Source organism: Aricia agestis, chromosome 3 (assembly GCF_905147365.1).
Source record: "Aricia agestis chromosome 3, ilAriAges1.1, whole genome shotgun sequence".
Taxonomy (NCBI): domain Eukaryota; kingdom Metazoa; phylum Arthropoda; class Insecta; order Lepidoptera; family Lycaenidae; genus Aricia; species Aricia agestis.
The window spans coordinates 5,623,692-5,642,353 of NC_056408.1; the positions used below are offsets into that span (position 1 = coordinate 5,623,692).

General features: G+C 35.4%; 1 protein-coding gene across 1 annotated transcript in view; it reads right to left on the bottom strand.

The window, feature by feature from the left end:
* Nucleotides 1-18,662, bottom strand: part of LOC121740578 (suppressor of lurcher protein 1-like) — a 362,163-nt gene that overhangs the window by 336,669 nt on the left and 6,832 nt on the right. The window lies entirely within an intron of this gene.

Below are 18,662 nucleotides of genomic sequence, written 5' to 3' on the forward strand. Positions count from 1 at the left end.
ATGGAAATACAAAAAAATAATCATTTTATCTCGCTGTGTGAAATATGATCCCGAATTAAAGCCGGGTTTAACAAATTGATGCAATTTTTTGTAAATACACAATATAATTTCTTGCGACGCCGAAAACGGCCGGATTAATGTGAATTTTTTATTGCATTCAATTAAAACTGTAACGGTTTGTTAAGATTATCGCTTATTATCTCAAAAAAAAACTACAATTTTAGTCTGAATTTTTTTTCCTCAATTCAAAAATTTTTGGTACTTGGTCTCGCGATGTTACATCGTATTTTGTTCATACATTAAAGGTAAAAAATATTGTTTTTTTTATTAATTTTAAGAAAATTTGAATAAAATATAACAATGCGGTCTAGTCCATAGTCCATATCAGTATGTTTCGAAACGAAGGCGAAAGTGTTTACTTGTCAATATCTCTTTCTAATTAAACCACTAGACCACTTTTAATGAAATTTAGTACGAAGATACTACTGTGAATAGAAAAAAAAAACAATTTGTTGCCCAAAAAATTTCTTGGCGAACCGAGTTAATAGGCAACAAAATAATTTTTATTAGGTGTGATTAGGTACTATTATAGATTTGATCAAGAATTTAATTGCGTTTCAACTATAACTGCAAAATCAGAAGATTTATGAGTTTCATTCTGCTTTAATTAATTATTGAAAGCTTTAAAGACAATTTGCTAGAAAGATTTATACGTGGCTCGATAGAAAAAGGTTAATTAATTGCTTTCAGAAAACTGCTCAAGTAAACTAGGTAATAAAGTTTGTTTTATACATTCAGGCTCTGTTCTATACTTTGGCGTAATATCTAGCGTAAAATGATATTAATAAATTAAAAAAAAAGCTTAACACTGTAGTCAAAGAAAACAAAATTATTAAAAAGTAAAAAAAAATGTATTTTTTTAAAGTTGAAAGATTTTGAAAATGATAACTTGTTTTTATTGTCTCTTGGTTAATTAAAAATATATACAACGTGTAAATAAAATCGTGGAATGGCAAGCAATAGTCAGTTGTAATCCTCTTAGTCGATGCCAACGGTCTTAGCTTGAAAATGAGGAAATTCCTTTGAAATGCACAACCAAAATAATCGTTGTTGGCAGTCGTAACTAGTTGCAGCGCTGAAATCACAAGGACCGCTTCAATTTTCAATGACACTAGATTTTGTTGTTAAAATGTTAAATGATTGGTCAATATTTGGTAACAGCCAACAAGCGCATTACATAATACATAATATTATAATCTATATCAGCCTTTCCCAAAGTGGGCGATAACGCGCGCGCGCGCGATGTGGGCGCTGAAGGTCTGAAGGGCGGTGTGGGACCCAGAAAAAAATGGGGGCATTGTGTAGAGAATTAAAACAATGGGGGCGCTAAAATATAATTTGTTCTTAAAGTGGGCGGTAGACAAAATAAGTTTGGGAATATCTGATCTATATTATATTAAAGTAGATGACGCCCGCAACTCCGTCGCGTCTAGATTCGTTTATCGCTCGGCAACCTTAATTTTATCCGGGATGAAAAGTATCCTATGTCATTTCTTGAGGGCTAAAGTATCTCCAATATCAAAATTAGCTAAATCGTTTTAGCATCGGCGTGATGGAGTGACAGACAGACGCACTTTACACAGTCCTTTCTCAGAGGAAAAATAATCTATAAGAATAATTACTACTGAAAAATATTTAAACTATGTAGTTGCATTTTTAAAAACTGCAGCGCACAATGTTTTTAAAACAATCTTAATTAAAACCTCAAAAATCAATATTATCCTTTATCTGTGGAACTCTCAAACTTCTACCCGCAAAGTTTGTAAAAATTTATCCTGGAGAAAGTTGTCAGCGAGACGTCTAAACTCTGCTCGACAACTTGGATACTCATTGTTTGCATAAAAAAATAAAATTAATGATACAGCCTTAAGTATGATAAAGTATTTTGATACAAAGCGGTGATTATCTTTTAGAATTTGGAGTTTTTCTAAAATATAAAATAGAGGGGTGAAAAAATGTTATCAGTAAAAACAAGGAAAAAAATGTGACGTATACAATATATTTCGTTATTTTAGAGGGGAAACAATATTGTGAGTCAAAACAGGGTAATGATGATAATCTTACGAATAAGACGTTTCTCGAATCTCATTTCATTTTGGGACTTGGTTAACATTATGTATTGAAAAGGTTCTAACTTATGGTTCAAGTCCTAAGTGCTTTTAACCATTTTGGGGGAGGTCTATAAAATTATACAAATATGAAACGATTCAGAACTTTCCATTTGAACCACAATAACCTAAACCGTTTCATTCTATATTTAAATCGTTACAATTTCAAATATGGAATGAAAACATAAAAGTAGATTGCAACGAATTAAGCTACAAATCGAATGAATTCGTTAAATTGTGAAAAATCACCACGAATCGGAAAATCGTAATCGAAATCTTTGTTGAACGCTTCGCGGTTGCGTGTATATACTCGCTGTATCGACATGCACTGAATAATGCAATAAGAATTTCCTCTACCCCGCCTTTTATAGCTTATATTTGCCACTTCATTTACAAAGTGGAATTTTTATGGCATAAACCGTCGAACGGCGGAAGGAAAGCTTGGACCTATAGATGCATGACGTGAATGATTGCAAGTTTTTTAGACTTTTTTTATTTGCAGAATAAAATCTAGAACGAACTGTCACTTTTCCTACGTAAGTATTTCCTAACCAATACGACCTGCAAACCTTCAAGAAGAGAGCGTATTCCCTCTTAAAAGGCAACGCACCTGCAGCTCTTCTAATGTTGCAAGTGTCCATGGGCGACAGTTGTTGCTTTCCATCAGGTGATCCGTTTGCTCGTTTGCCCTCTTATTTTATAAAAAAATATGCTCTATGCGTGCCCCTGGTTGGGGATGAGCCTCAGTTAAACTGTAGAACCCCGGGTTTATGTGGGACTGCCGATGAAAAACGCCAGCCCACCCAATAAAAACTGACGGAGAGACGGACAGACAACGAAGTCTTAGTAATAGGGTCCCGTTTTTACCATTTGGGTACGGAACCCAATGCGCTTTCTATCAGCCATTAAACCAAGACTGTCCCGAATCTGTCTAACACTGGACGGTAGACACCCTTTACGACTGGCCGGTCAACCTCATAAGGACTTCCACCAAAACATAGGAACACTTCGGCAAAAGTTTCCTACACTGTTCAACTCTAATTAGTTCTTAGCTACTATGGCTTTATTATAATACTAGCTGGTGCCCGCGACTTCGTCCGCATCAGCATAGTAGATCACGTCGCAAGTATTATTTTTCAAAAACATTCGTTAGTATTGCTAAGTAATTGCTGCTAGTAGATTTTACTGTATTGTCTCTCAACTGAACACTATAACATTTTAGTATCAATTTATAATATTTCATCACTAAAATAAATAAAAGCTATCATGTGTTGAAGTGTAAAATAACATTAATCACACCTAAGTCCTAAACAGTTTAATTTATTAATCTATAACTGATTAAAATTATTAAATACGTTCATTTCATATTAAAATCCAATTACATCCGTGTTATTTACTTTAAGATATTTCGGAATACGTTAAAGATATCTTTACATGTGAAAGCTTTTACTTTATTCATAAGGGATTTTGAGAGAATTCGTAACTTACTCCAAAGGTTGCTTAGGTATTTCAAAATGATCTAAATGGAAAAGTGTGCGTATTTTGTACGATCTTATTATAAAATTCCTCTTATCATTTTTTGTATCATAAAATTTCAGATATTGATATTAATATTATATAATATTAATCAGCACTTTTCTTTAAGGAAGTATGCAATCTATATAATTATATAAAACTCAAAGGTGACTGACTGACATGGTGATCTATTAATGCACAGCCCAAACCACTGGACCGATCGGGCTGAAATTTGGCATGCAGGTAGATGTTATGACGTAGGCATCCGCTAAGAAAGGATTTTGATAAATTCCAACCCCAAGGGGTTAAAGTAGGGGATGGAAGTTTGTATATAATAATACTTCTTTAACGCGGGCGAAGCCGCAGGCAAAAGCTCGTTATATAATAAATGCAAAAGTGTGTTTGTCTGCCTGTCTGTCACCACACTTCACGCTTAAACCGCGATAACGATTTTGTTGAAAATTGGTAGACACTTTGAGTCCCGGAAAAGGACTAAAGATAATTGAAAAAATGAACGATTGATGCGCGATAAATGACTTTTCGCGCACAACGGAGTTGCGGGCGAATAGTTGTACTATAGTTCAAAAATTATTTTTTTCCTATTTTTATATCTCCCTGCTATAAAAATACTATTCTAGGTCTACTCTATTGCAGGGAGAATAGGAATATACATATTGTGTGCTACTTCGGAACATTATTCCAAAATTGATAATTTCAATCAAATTCGCAAGGCAACAATAAGGATTAATTTAATAGTTATTGTAAAACATTATTGAACAAACAAAAACTGTATAATAAACAGATATAATAATTCCAAGGCAATTTTTACGGGTCATTGGCGAAGTAATAAATGCCGGGGAGAGAATAAAACGTTTTAAATGTAAATGGAAAACAACAGTTTTCTGTAACGTACAATTACCGTGGGTCGTATCACATCAAAATACGTGCCTAATGACGCGTTCCGTCTTGGCTATTTTGTACCTTTTGTAGGTGTGGTAATGATCTTGGGTGTGGAAGGAAATGATGTTTAAGTACCAATATTTAGGTATACAAAGATTAAAATTTGTTTATTTTCATTACAAGAACAACATCGTTCTTATTCTAGATAGTTACACAGATTTTTGAAAGTCCAGTGTCTAAACTGGCAGTTACTACAAAGGTATTAGTCAGTATTTCTGGTCTCTAACACCTAAACAACTTAAATATGACTAATACAACTTAACGGACGTTGTTCGTAGAGTCCACATCCTGAGGATGCTCCGGTGTTGGGGCGAAACGCGCGTCGAGGTTTTCAACCTGCATGGTGGTGAGGGGCCTTGCACGGATTTACCAACATTATTGCTTGTGTGGTGGTGGTGTTTGCAAGTTCTTGCATGCGAGTGTACGCATAGGCAGTGTGGGAGGAGGGAGGTGCTGTACGCATGCCTATGCGTACACTCACTCATTTACTTAAAGGTGGAAGCTGTTTTCGCGGAATATTGCTAAAAATAATAACAAACTAAATTTAAACTATGGATTTCCGCAAAGTAACGCCTGATTCCATTAACTACTAATACAGCAGTTTAAAAGTGGCTTTGTAAGTTGCTGAGTATTCTTGAGGATGTTAATATTTCAATGTACTTAGGAACTCTATCACACAGTATACTCGTATTCTGTGGCTATATAAATACATATTATACAATGTAGCACATAATATTTATATGATTAATACAGTATTTTAAAAGCGGCTGGTTATATAAGACGCTGATTGAGAATATGTATGTCTTAATGTATTTAGGAACTCTATCTCTCAGTTTATTGTCTATGGCTATTTAAGTATCACGTATATTTATCAGAGAATTAAACTCAGAAGTTATAAAAAAAGTTTTTTTACACTTCGCTATTTAACTTTCGTGCATTAGGACAGTAGAGTTGATTTGGGTCAGCTAAAATCAACATCATAAGTAGAGCTATACATTGCGTTTTTCACTGCATCGATGCTGCATTGCGTTTTGCATAACCCAAACCATGAATTATGATTTTAACGTTCTCTTGTCATGCTCCTGGTAATATGGTACATGGCAAGGACTTGGTCGTGATACCACTGTAGTTTTAAGCCTTGAAAAATGCTAATTATGGCACAAACAACTTCAAAATAGTTACAACGATGATATTATGACTACTGGATAGTGTATGATACCATGGTCCATGAGTAAAGGACATTATCAAAACAAAACTCATGCTAAATTATTCACAAGCGTAATATAATATATATGTCTATCTGTCGGTATGCTTTATACGTGGGAGAGCCATGCTTCGGCACGAATGGGCCGGCTCGACCGGAGTAATACCACGTTCTCACAGAAAACCGGCGTGAAACAGCGCTTGCGCTGTGTTTCGCCAAATGAGTGAGTTTACCGGAGGCCCAATCCCCTACCCTTTTCCCTTCCCTACCCTACCCTATTCCCTTCCCTTCTCATCTCTACCCTTCCCTATTACCTTATTCCCTCTTAAAAGGCCGGCAACGCACTTGCAGCTCTTCTGATGCTGCGAGTGTCCATGGGCGACGGAAGTTGCTTTCCATCAGGTGACCCGTTTGCTCGTTTGTCCCCTTATCTCATTAAAAAAAAAAAAATTACAATACTATTCCGAATGAATCGGTTTTGTTATCCATTCTAAATTAGGTTCTAGAAATACTAGGATAGTTTGGTCTCCTAAAAAATGAAAGGTTTCCCGTGCGATAAACAAATTTTTCGTCATCGTTTTGCAGTCGCAGTATACAATGTGTAACAAAACTAAGTGATAATACTTAAGGGTGTGTAATATGTATAGTCCGTGCTATCCACGAAGAAGCGCCCCACTATAATTCCTCCTTATCGTTTAAATAGTATACTAGCTGTCCCGGTGAACTTCGGGTCACTTTAAAACCTTCCCTGTACTTCTACAAATATTTTAAGACTAAAATCAGCCCAATCCGTTCAGCCGTTTTCGAGTTTTAGCGCGACTAACACATTTGAAAATCCATTTTTATATATAAGATATGTGCAAGCTTTCGCCAATGTTTGAGTGTTATCGGTACATACTTAATACCTATGAGTGCACGCGCACACTACAATAAATAGACCAATTAAGAAAAAGCGTCACGGCCAAAGAAGAAGATGCTTACTCAAAAAGTGGTGGGGCGCGTCTTCGTGGATTGCATGGACTATATGGTGTTTACTGTAAAAGTAACAGTTCTGAAAGAGTAACTTTTTTTTTTCAGCTCAAAATTTTGCTCTTTCAGCACTGCTACTTTCACAGTGAACTGTATGTCAGGAACACATACACACCTTAAAGTATTATCACTTAGTTTTGTTATAAATCTATCTTAAGCAAATGAGAAAATGAAATTAGCTATTGCCATATCAAAAATATCAAAAATACTCCTACGTGACAAGAAAATTGTCCGCAGCAATAGGAGATGATTGAAGTCTTTTGTCTGATGAAGATATTCGCGGGGGACATTTCTTAGCCTGTCATCCCTTCCCGGCTTGAATGCTCGCGACCTGTTTTCCTTCTACTTGATATCTGTGTCCCCAATATTTGCATAGGGCATAGACAATGGAAATGGAAGGGTGGAATTCCTTAAAATCTTAATGTAACATTTTTAAAGACTTTTTGTAGAATATTGAATGGTTTTCAAGAATTCAAACATTGCGTAATATGTTACGTTTCCGACGCTTATTGACATGCAGTATATTGATATTCCTATATATTTATCCTTGTCAACGATGACAAGAGTAAAGGCGATGATGATGATGAATATGATAGTAATGACGTGATTTAACGTGGGAGAGCCATGCTTCGGCACGAATGGGCCAGCTCGACCGGAGAAATACCACGTTCTCACAGAAAACCGGCGTGAAACAGCGCTTGCGCTGTGTTTCGCCGAGTGAGTGAGTTTACCGGAGGCTCAATCCCCTACCGCTACCCTATTCCCTTCTCTACCCTCCCCTATTCCCTTCCCTTCCCTTCCCTTCCCTCCCCTCTCCTATTCCCTCTTAAAAGGCCGGCAACGCACCTGCAGCTCTTCTGATGTTGCGAGTGTCCATGGGCGACAGATGTTGCTTTCCATCAGGTGACCCATTTGTTCGTTTGCCCCCTTAATCCTTATTTCATAAAAAAATGATAACTATAATAATTATTTGAGAGGAAGGTAATCAAGTATTATGCGTTGTTATAGTAGACGTTTACCGCACATGTACAATGTACATATTGCAGGAACAGAAACTGTGTTATATCCTTTAACGGAACTTACAGTTACTCCATACAAAATTTTATTTCAATTAGCACAACGATTTGTACCTGAAGGCATCATATCAGACAGATAGAGACACTTTCATTTATAATATTAGTAAGGGTTTTCAATTTAAATAGTATTAATTAAGAGGGCGACTAACCCCAAAAATCAAACATCGTCCCTCTCTCTTCACACTCACGCCCTTCTTTCATATGCCAGGTGAAAAAGAATGACGCGGATTCATCGCCAAATTAGTTTTTTCTCAATAACTCGATAAATATACAACATTTTAAAAATCTGCTAGGTCGATCTCTCAATGATAGAATTTTGTACAATGTGTTAAAATATTAACTTAGTTCAATGCACGGTTATGGCAATAAATGAAAAATTCGTGAAAACTAGATGCATCTTTGTGATTATTTTCTGTCGAGAAAATTTTAAGATATCGTGTTTTTGCTCAGATCGAATTCTCGGAAATACAATGTAGTATCTCATTTTAGAAAATGAAACAATTCGGGGCTTATTTGCAAGTATAAAAATGAATTATAAAAACGCCACGGTTAGACGCCCCCATAATACTAAATGACTGCAACTCTGTTGTGCTAAAATTCGTTTATCACGGAGGAATCGTTCATTTTTAGGGATAAAAAGCACCCTATGTCCTTTCCCGGGACTCAAAGTATACCTAATACCAATCGGTGCAGCAGTTAGGGCGTGAAGAGGTAACAGACTGACAGACCGACGCACTTTCGCATTTATAATATGAGCATGGATGGATAGTCGCTTCAAATCCTTTACCTGTATCTAATAACGAATTCCAACTACAAGTTTTAGTAAAGTTTTTATCGTATTATATTTACATGAGTGGACTTAGATAATATATAAAGTTGGTTTGCACGCGGCACCGGCTACGAACTTTGTTGGGAACTCGTGCTACACCGTGCGAGTTTCGTGTGCTTAAAATATTTTCGCCACGTCTGTTTGACTTGAATAACAAACTTGTTTATAAAAAGGTTACAGTGCAGCTCGATTTGTGTTCAAACTTGTTCAAAATATGATGTGGTGACACAGTAAATGGTGGAATAACTCAGATGCGATATTATATTTAATGGCCGGTAACGCACCTGCTTTAGCTTTAGTTCTTCTAATTTTGCCAGTGTCCATGGGCGGCTTACCATCAGGTGACCCGTTTACTCGTTTGCCCAAATTTTAATATAAAAAAATAACCTGTTAGGGCTTCGTCATTATTCCTTCTATGCTGCTTTCAGTTTCGGTGGAGTGTTACTTTAAGTTATATAAGAAATATACTGAAATTATGTTGTGGTCTATGGACAAAGATAAGTTTATGATCATCACTACCATTATATCATATTATACCGTGCATCGTCCCATGACTGATAGGACCGAATAAACAGAGGAAAATGTGGAAAAACTCGGTAAAATTATTAGAAAGGGTTTATCCCACGGACTGCTGGAGCATTTTTTATATTACTTGGCACACCACAAGACCACGTGAAGTTACTTAAGCCTATTTTCCAGGAAAATGTACGGTTTTCGTAAAATTCCTAATTTACGCGAGCGAAGCCGCGCGGGACATCTAGTAAAATAATATGGATGAAATACTTTATATGGCACAACAACTTTTGCCGGGACTGCTAGTTTGTTATAATGTAATGCAATTTTTACTTTGTTTGTCATGAAGCCCTGTAAACATGGAAGCATTACAAATAACAAAAGTGATCGCTTAAATACTTGAAAAGTTTACCTAAATTCGGTTGGGAAATTTTAGAACGTTTTATTTTTTGCCCGGCGAATTCCCGTTGTTAAAATGTGCTTTACATTTTCGCTGGCCTTTTTAAATATTTACTTCGCGCCCAATTAACGCAGGGTCACCGTAATTTTACCTCCCTCTTACTCCTTCCCCCTAACGTGAGCACATCCCCGCAAGTATTTCATAAACAATATGTTTGTCGAACGGGGGTCCGCAACTTTTTTATTGTTCCTCTTTGTTTCACGTTGAAATGAACTAACCTTTTTCGATTGTGTTTAAGTTGTAAAATATTTTTGTTGGGAGTGAAAGGGCCAGGTACAAACAAAGCCCTTTGCACGTGCTACTAATCCCGGTTATTTCTCATGGCTTATGAGAAGCATCTTAGATTTTAGCTGTAATATGTCTTATGTATCCGCTTGGTATAAAGCCTGGCATACAAGAAAAAAACTCATAAACATTTATGAGCTTTTTTTTATTGTATATTAAGACTACGCAATACGCATAATATCGTAACGCCAAAAACACAAATTTCTCGTTACTTATTTAAGTTATTAGAATTTCTGTTTTATTGTTATATGGTTAAAAACTAACTTTGGTCAAAAAATAGTTGTGTGTGTTGTAACTGTTGAAATAAGATAACTTATTACCCAGCCCAAAAGTTGAAATACACGGTATATTTTACATCACTACCATCAGACTACTTACTTACCTTTCCAACTTCTTTAATATCAAAGTAGGCCCTTTAGCCAAGACATTTTCTTTATCGCTTGAAGAAAGGAATTGACATATTAAAAAAAATTAAGCGTTCGATAATATTATGAAGTTGACGTTCGACTCGTGTAATGTCAATTCCGTAATTTGATCGGCGATTCTACAAAGAAGCAATAAAGAAAACGTCAGCTAGGCACTCTGGTTACAATAACCTTAATTATTTATCGTATAATCATTAGCTGAAAAAACTTCCATCGAATAGTGTTGCGTGTCGGTTAATTATATCGATAGAATTCACGTCGTTGGCGCCCATTATGACGAACTAAACACGCACCAGTGGTGAATGTATTGCGTGAGACCCAAAAGTGCCTATTAATTTTATTACAGACCTTTGATGCATGGGAAAAATGTAATTAGGCTTTCAGCGTGGTGTAATTACTTTATGTATCTTATTGCTTTTTAATTGCCGTTTAAGGGATTTATGACTTATCAATACTCACTGTATTGATAAGTCATAAATGTTGTCGTAAGTTTAGGACGTTACAGTTTGATAGTTTCAAAAATCTTTGTTAAAACGTTGCACTTAAAACCCGTCTTGGTTTTTTTGCAGGGTAAGTAGCAAGTGGGTATCTACGTGCTACTTACCCTGCAAAAAAATCATACCTTAATGGTTAAGGTTTTCAATTTAAAATCAAAAGTGTTTAAATTACAGAAAAAAAACACGAACCCGAATGTCCATGATCGAATATAGTCCAACTAAAATATGCACAGTACTATAAAACGCCTGCAAAATAACTAGTTTAGGTCGTTATAGTTCAGCTATAACGAGAACAGCATTTAAGTTTACTGCCTACGATATTTATAGCTTTTCGTATTTCAGCCCAAAATAAAATTGAGCAAAATATAAAAACAAATTGGAAAGTGCCGCACACAATGGGCACGCTTTTTACAGTTTAAGTAAGTTTTATTCAATACGAATATTTGGTTTCAATTAACTTTGAACACACAAGCGCGTGATTGGCTGTTAACGTATTTCGATATAAATATTTTTGTACCGGCCCATCCCTAACGACACCAATATGAATTTGAAATTGATTTTCCGTATTTGCTTGTCAACAAAATATTATTTAATGTCGTAGGCAAAATTTAAATTTATTGGATGGTTTCAGTTTATTTCGTATACAATACAACCCAAGCCTTTTTTTTTTTTTTTTTTTTAATTCTATATTAAAGGGCTTTATCGCTAAGCGATTAAGTCGCCCTGGTAGGTAATCACTCAATATATTATGCAATCTTAACTAATAAATATAAATAATAGGCATAAAAGCTTTCCTGTATGGTTACCTATTGATAAGCTGCAACAGCAACCTGATCTCCCCAGAGAGCGGAAAGGCCAGGATACTATTACAGCCACCTACTTGATTTAAAGTTTTATACATTATTTCTCTAATATGCCTGTTCCGGACACATTCCATCAAAATATGATATATATCTTCAACGACGTTACATGTTTCACAGTTTGGTGAAGTAGATTTTTTCATAAGAAAGGAGAAATTATTGCATGGAATGTGTCCGGAACGAAGTCTCATAATATTTACAACATCTATTCTACTCAATTTAGATTCATTAATCCAAGGGGGTTTTGGGGGATGCGGCTGGACAGTGCGATACCATATACCTTTTTCCTTTGACCTTTCACAAAAGTATTCCTTAAACAAGTTATCACAATACAATTTATATGAGAAGGTATGATAACTAAAAGACGGTAGGTAATCTACAAGTAATCCATCTGAAGATGCTTCCTTTGCATATTTATCAACTTTTTCGTTTCCTTCAATACCTATATGGGAAGGTACCCATTGTAAGATTACAGTTTTGTTTAGATGCGCGAATTTCAAGATTAAATCCAGAATTGAGTAGGCTATCGTTGTACCTCGAAAGGTCGAGGTGCAACGAGCCAAATGAAGCAAAGCACTTTTAGAATCGGTAATTATTACTATATTATTTATATCCAAAGAATATGCGTAAGACAATGCCTTAGCAATAGCTATAAGTTCTAACTCCATAATAGAAATTCTGGATTGAATCTTGAACTTCGCACATGTTTTAGTATGTAGGTCATAAAATGCAGCGCCATTACAGATATCATTTTTAGACCCATCTGTAAAAATTTTTCTAAATTGACTATATTTTGTATCAATAAAGTCACAACATATATATTTTAAATACGAAGGGTGATAACATTGCTTGCTTTTGGGAAGATTGTATATATTAACGTTTATATTATTAGATAAATTCATATTACTAACCCATGTATCCAGGGAAAACATCCCTAATATTTTTTGGCGATCAATATTTTTATTTTTAAAATAGTCGTAAGTGAAAGTTAAAAGAGGTTTTCTTTTATTGTTCCAATAACGGCCACGAATTGAATCAGTGAGTTCAGAAATATTCTTATCAAGAATTTTGTTAACAATTGAATTATTTTTTAACCAAAATTTACCAGCTAAATATTGTCTTCGAAGATACAAAGGAAAAAGGCATAATTCGCTTTCCATCACGTGGATGGGAGTGGTCCTAATAAAGCCGCCAATAGTACGCATTGCCTGATTTTGAATTTTGTCTAATTTATTTAAAAACGATTGAGGACTATTATCATATAAAAAACTACCATAGTCAATGCGACTCCGAATAAAAGAAATATATAACTTACGCAAATGTTTAGGGTGTACTCCCCATCCTGGCCCCGCTAAAACTTTGAAGATGTTAAGGAATTTTTGGACTTTGATTACAATTTCATTAATATGTTTTCCCCACCTAAGCGATCTGTCCAGCCACATACCCAAATATTTTACACAATCAACTACATCGAGCGGCCGATTGTTTACATATAAATGAAAATTCATGAAACGATTTTGTGGTCGTTTGGAAAAAATACAAATTTTGCTTTTAGACGCTGAAATATCTAAATTTAAATCAAAACACAACTTACTTAACGTGTCAAGTGCCAACTGCAATTTTATTCTGGCATCATTTAAATTATTTGAACTGCAGTACAAAGTAAGGTCATCTGCGTACTGTGAGAAGCAAATATATATAAGAGCTTTACAAATTCGAATTGTCCCAATATTAAATAGGAGAGGGGACGCGGGGTCCCCTTGAGCTAGACCACGAGCCGTGCTCCTTATTATCAGAAAATCCGGGCCCTCAATACTTAAAAATCTTTCAATAAGAAAATTCCAGAAGTATATACAAATTTTTGCTCCCAAATTAAGCTCATCCATATATTTTAAAATGCTAATAAAATCAATATTGTTATATGCATTTTCTAAATCAATAAAAACTCCCACTGTAAATAGATTTTTTGAGAAACCTAATTGTATGGCTGACGTCACACAAGCTAAGTTATCTAAGGTAGACCTTCCCTTTCTAAAACCCTTGGTCTCTTCCATAAATATGTTATTGTGTTCGAAAAACCATTCAATCCTTTTGTTAATAACCGAATGAAATATTTTGCATAAACATGATATTAAGGATATCGGTCTAATTGATGTTATTGACGAAGGGTCTCGTCCGGGTTTAGGTATAGGTGTGATGCGCACCTGGCGCCACTGATAAGGAACAAAACCGGTCGTTAAAATTTCATTATATAATTTCAAAAGAATGTCAAGCCCATTATCTGGAAGATTTTTGATCATAGAAAACGAAATGTCGTCACAACCTGGGGCGGTATCTTTAGATTTTATACATTTCAGAAGCTCATATTTAGATATTTGACTTTCTAGCAATGAATTTTGAGACTGAAACTGAGGGCGTGGTGTAGAACAGTAATCGGGACATAATTCGTTCAGAAGATTTTGTGCTACATCCTTTGCAATAGTAAATTTATGACTTCTGAAACCTTTTAGCCATCTCATACGACTCCACATATTATTAACATTAGTAGATTCATCAATAGAGGAACAAAATTTCTACCACGATTCAGTTTTCGCTTTTCGTATTAATTTTTGAGCAGTTTTAATTTTATCCTGCAAAATATTCAAATTATGAGGAGTTGGATTTTGCCTAAAAAGGGATAAGGCTCGCCTGCGCTCCGCTACTGCTTTTGATAAATTTATATTCCAATATGGTTTTGGTTTGAAATTGTTAGTGGGACACGTAGGTAATTTAAAGAAAGGAATGTTACTATTAGCGGCCGTATTCAAAATGCCAACAAAACGGTCATAGTAAAGTTGTAAGTTATCGATATTTTCGAATAAATAATTATTTTGAAAAATAAGATTTTCTACACAAGTCGCGTAAGAAGACCAATTGGCCTGTCGAAAATTGCGTTTTTTAATGAAAAAGCTACAAAAATTGTCCGGATGAGATAGTTTTATCATAAGGTGGTCACTCCCTAGATTTTCATTTGTAACAGACCAATAAAATTTATGAAAAATATCTGAAGACACCAAGGACAAATCAGGTGACGACCGTTGTAAAACCCCGTCCACCAGTTTCAATCGTGTAGGAGTACCATTATTTAAAGTTATTAAATTATTATCAATTAGAGCATCAAAAATCTGCATACCTCGAGAATCCGTTTTAGTTGACCAATTAGAATGATGACCATTGAAGTCTCCAAGAATCACGGCTCGCGAGGACACTTGCGAAAACACACTATCCCAATCATTTTGAGTAGTCTGGATATTCGGTGGACAATACACACAAATCACGTCACGAATATAATTACAATTCAAAATTTTAATAGCTATTAATTCAATGCCAGAACAGTTATTTTGCACTTGCCACAATCGACATTTTAACGACTTATGTGAAAATATAGCAACACCTCCCCAACCGTCCTGTCTGTCTTTTCTATGAACATTATAGTTCTTAATAGAAATATTAATATTTGGTTTAAGCCAAGTTTCACAAACGGCCGCAATGTGAATTTTATCTAAATGCAATATTTGTTCAAAATCAACTAATTTAGGTTTTAGGCTCTGGGCATTCCAATGTAAAATATTAATTTTAAGTATTTTATCCATCAAATATTTTAAATAAGAAAGACAAGTCCGGTGGGTTTTCAAATATTTTAGTTATTAACCATTTTAAAAATATTTTAATCGAATTAAACATTTTAGTTTTAAAAGATTCGCGTTTCATAAAAATTATTCTTTTAAGTTTGGTCAACAAACACCTAAACGATAAACCTCTCATATCGTCATCTATTTTTTCTTCACTACTGTCTTCCTCGGAACTATCACTTGTACTTTGTGTGTTACATCTTTCTTGATCCGGCAAATTAAGTTGAAATTCTGTATCGTTTAACTCCGTTATAACAATGTCTTCTTGTGATGTAGATTGCCTCTTCTTTTCTTTACTTTTCTTTTTCAAGGATTTTTGTTGTGACGTACTGGCCCTGGGTTCCTCTGAAACTTGACTAGAAATTTGTCGTGACGTACTGGCACTGGGTTCCTCCGAAACTTGATTAGAAATAGGAAAATCGCTACGATCTCGTTTTACAACGTTGGCGTAAGAGGGCCTTGAAGTATTTTTTTGAACTTCTGGGAGCTCATGATTTTCTTCATTAGTTCTGGGCTGCGAGAAAGGTGGAATATAAAGATCTAATGCTTTTCTATAGGAACAATTAAACTCGCCCATAATTTCACGCAGTTTTCGTTCTTTAGAGTAAATAGGACAATTTTTATCGAAAGCAGTGTGATTGCCCTGACAATTAATACATTTTAAAGATGTAGTTTCACATCGTTCGTGCTTACCGCAACATCTTGGGCAATAAAAATTTGTTGATGGACACATTTTACGAGTGTGGCCGAATCTCCAGCACTTAAAGCATTGGGTGGCCGGAAAAATGTATGGCTCCACTTTTACTCTCATTTCAAAAATATAAAGGAAATTTGGCAACGAAGGCCCTTTAAAAGCTACTCGTATTTTCTCACAGTTTGACCATCCTTCGTCGTCTTTATTCTTGCGTTGTAAACGTCTAACATTTATAACTTCAGATGAACATGAAATAGACGATAATAATTCCTCTTCAGAAAGATCTAATTCGATATCCTTTATTATCCCATACGATATACCGACTTCAAAAGGACGTTGAAATCTCCAACCCAGCTGTACAAAATAATCGGAGTTAATTAAATTATCAGGGCTCTCGTCATTATCAAATTCCACACAAATCTTGAATGGGTTAATATACTTAACTCTGATAATATGGGATATATTTTGATTCTTAAATAGTTTAGCGAGTGCAAATTGTTTAGGAAACATTTCCTTACATGTGATTATTAGTTCAACAGTATGTTTTAACTCTCGTTGTCTCTGTTTTCGACTTTGTACCTGCGTCCACATGTTTTCATCATCGTCAATTTCGTCTCTTCTTCTTTTTTGTATTTTTTCTGCATTCTTTTCAGCCATAGCGTTCTCCGAATTCAGTTGTGTAAGTTCATCAAGAGTTATTTCGACTTCGTTTTGCGTATTAATTCTTTCTACTTGATCTAAGTCATCCAGATTTGTATCTTCTTCCATTGCATTTAAAGCGCACAATTGCCTGAACGAACATTGATCGGCCGAGGCCGGCCGGCGCGAGTAGGTACAGCGCGACGTACGTATGCACCGAGCAAAATTATTTACACTGCACTGCCAATACGTCTACGCACTAGCATGCGTCAAACGAGACTAACCCAAGCCTTGATAATTATCCCGTCTCACTTTTCTGTCGTAAAACTCTCTCTCTTTTGAAAATCACTTACAATGCTCAAAAGTATAATCCATACTAATATTATAAATGCGAAAGTGTGTCTGTCTGTTCACCGCTTCACGCCAAAACCGCTGAACCGATTTCGCTGAAATTTGGTACGAAGATACTTTGAGTCCCGGGAAAGGACATAGGATACTTTTTATTCCGAAAAAATGTACGGTTCCCGCACAGTAAACAAATTTTGGCGCAACGGAGTTGCGGGCGTCATCTAGTTAGTATTAAGCTATAAGGCTATTTTTGTCAAGTCACTTAAGTTACCACTTTAATACAAAAAAATCTAAATTATTACACAACTAGCGACCCGCCCCGGTTTTTTATAATATGTATAGATGCAACCTTCATAATACCAACGGAACAAAACCGTGATTACAACCAATTCGTAAAACGTTACAAATGACTTCCAAACCCAGCATTTCCAACCAAAATACACGATACCGAGCAAAAGCGAGCATTTTGAGTTACAAAGGAATATGCTATTGTACATTTTTAGTTACATCGTCCATTCGCGCTTTAGAGCGAAGCTACAAAGATTGTGTTGTGTTGCCGCAGTCTGTCTGCCTATCTGGCTGACTATTTGATTGTCTGATGAGTCATGCCTCTTCTCGCTCACAACTGGTGTATCAATTTTGATACTGAGATATTTTGGACCCGGGAGAAGGATATCTATACTTAATATTATAAAGCGGAAGAGTTTGTTTGTCTGTTAGTTTGAACGCGCTAATCTCAGGAATTTCTGGTCCGATTTGAACAATTCAGTGTTAGATAGCCCATTTATTGAGAAATAGGCTACATTTTATCACGCTAGGACGAATAGAAGCGAAGAAATAGAGGAAAATGTGGCAAAACAGGGGAAAATTATTTGAAAGGGCTAATCTCAGGAATTACTGGTCCGATTTAAATAATTCTTTCAGTGTTAGATAGCCCATTTCCCCGATAAATGGGCTATATAACTTTCCTTCGCTCCTATTAATTTTAGCGTGATAAAATATAGCCTATATCCTTATACAGGCTATATTTTATCACACTAAAACTAATAGGAGCGAAGAAATAGAGTTTTTTCCACATTTTCCAAACACAAAAAACACAAAAAACGGGGGAAATTATTTGAAAGGGCTTATCTCACGCACTACTGGGGCAATTTTTTTGTTATTTGGCACAGATAAGAAGTAGATCACGTGAGAAATCATAGGTTATTTTTTGTGGACTAATTTTTCTGTGATGCGAAACCGCGCGGAACGTCTAGTATAAAATAAAAGTTTTTTTATTTTCTTTTATCTTATACTAGACGTTCCGCGCGGTTCTCGTGCGATAAACATGTAGTGTAGTTGCGGGCAAAATTTGGTATAATATAGTTGTAATAAAACGGACTGCTGGAAATGTGACAAGCGGAGAGCAAGTGATTCGTTTTGATTGGTTGATTTACTTGCGACAGCGCAACAGTTGGTATATATCAGCACAATCGTACTGTCATTTATC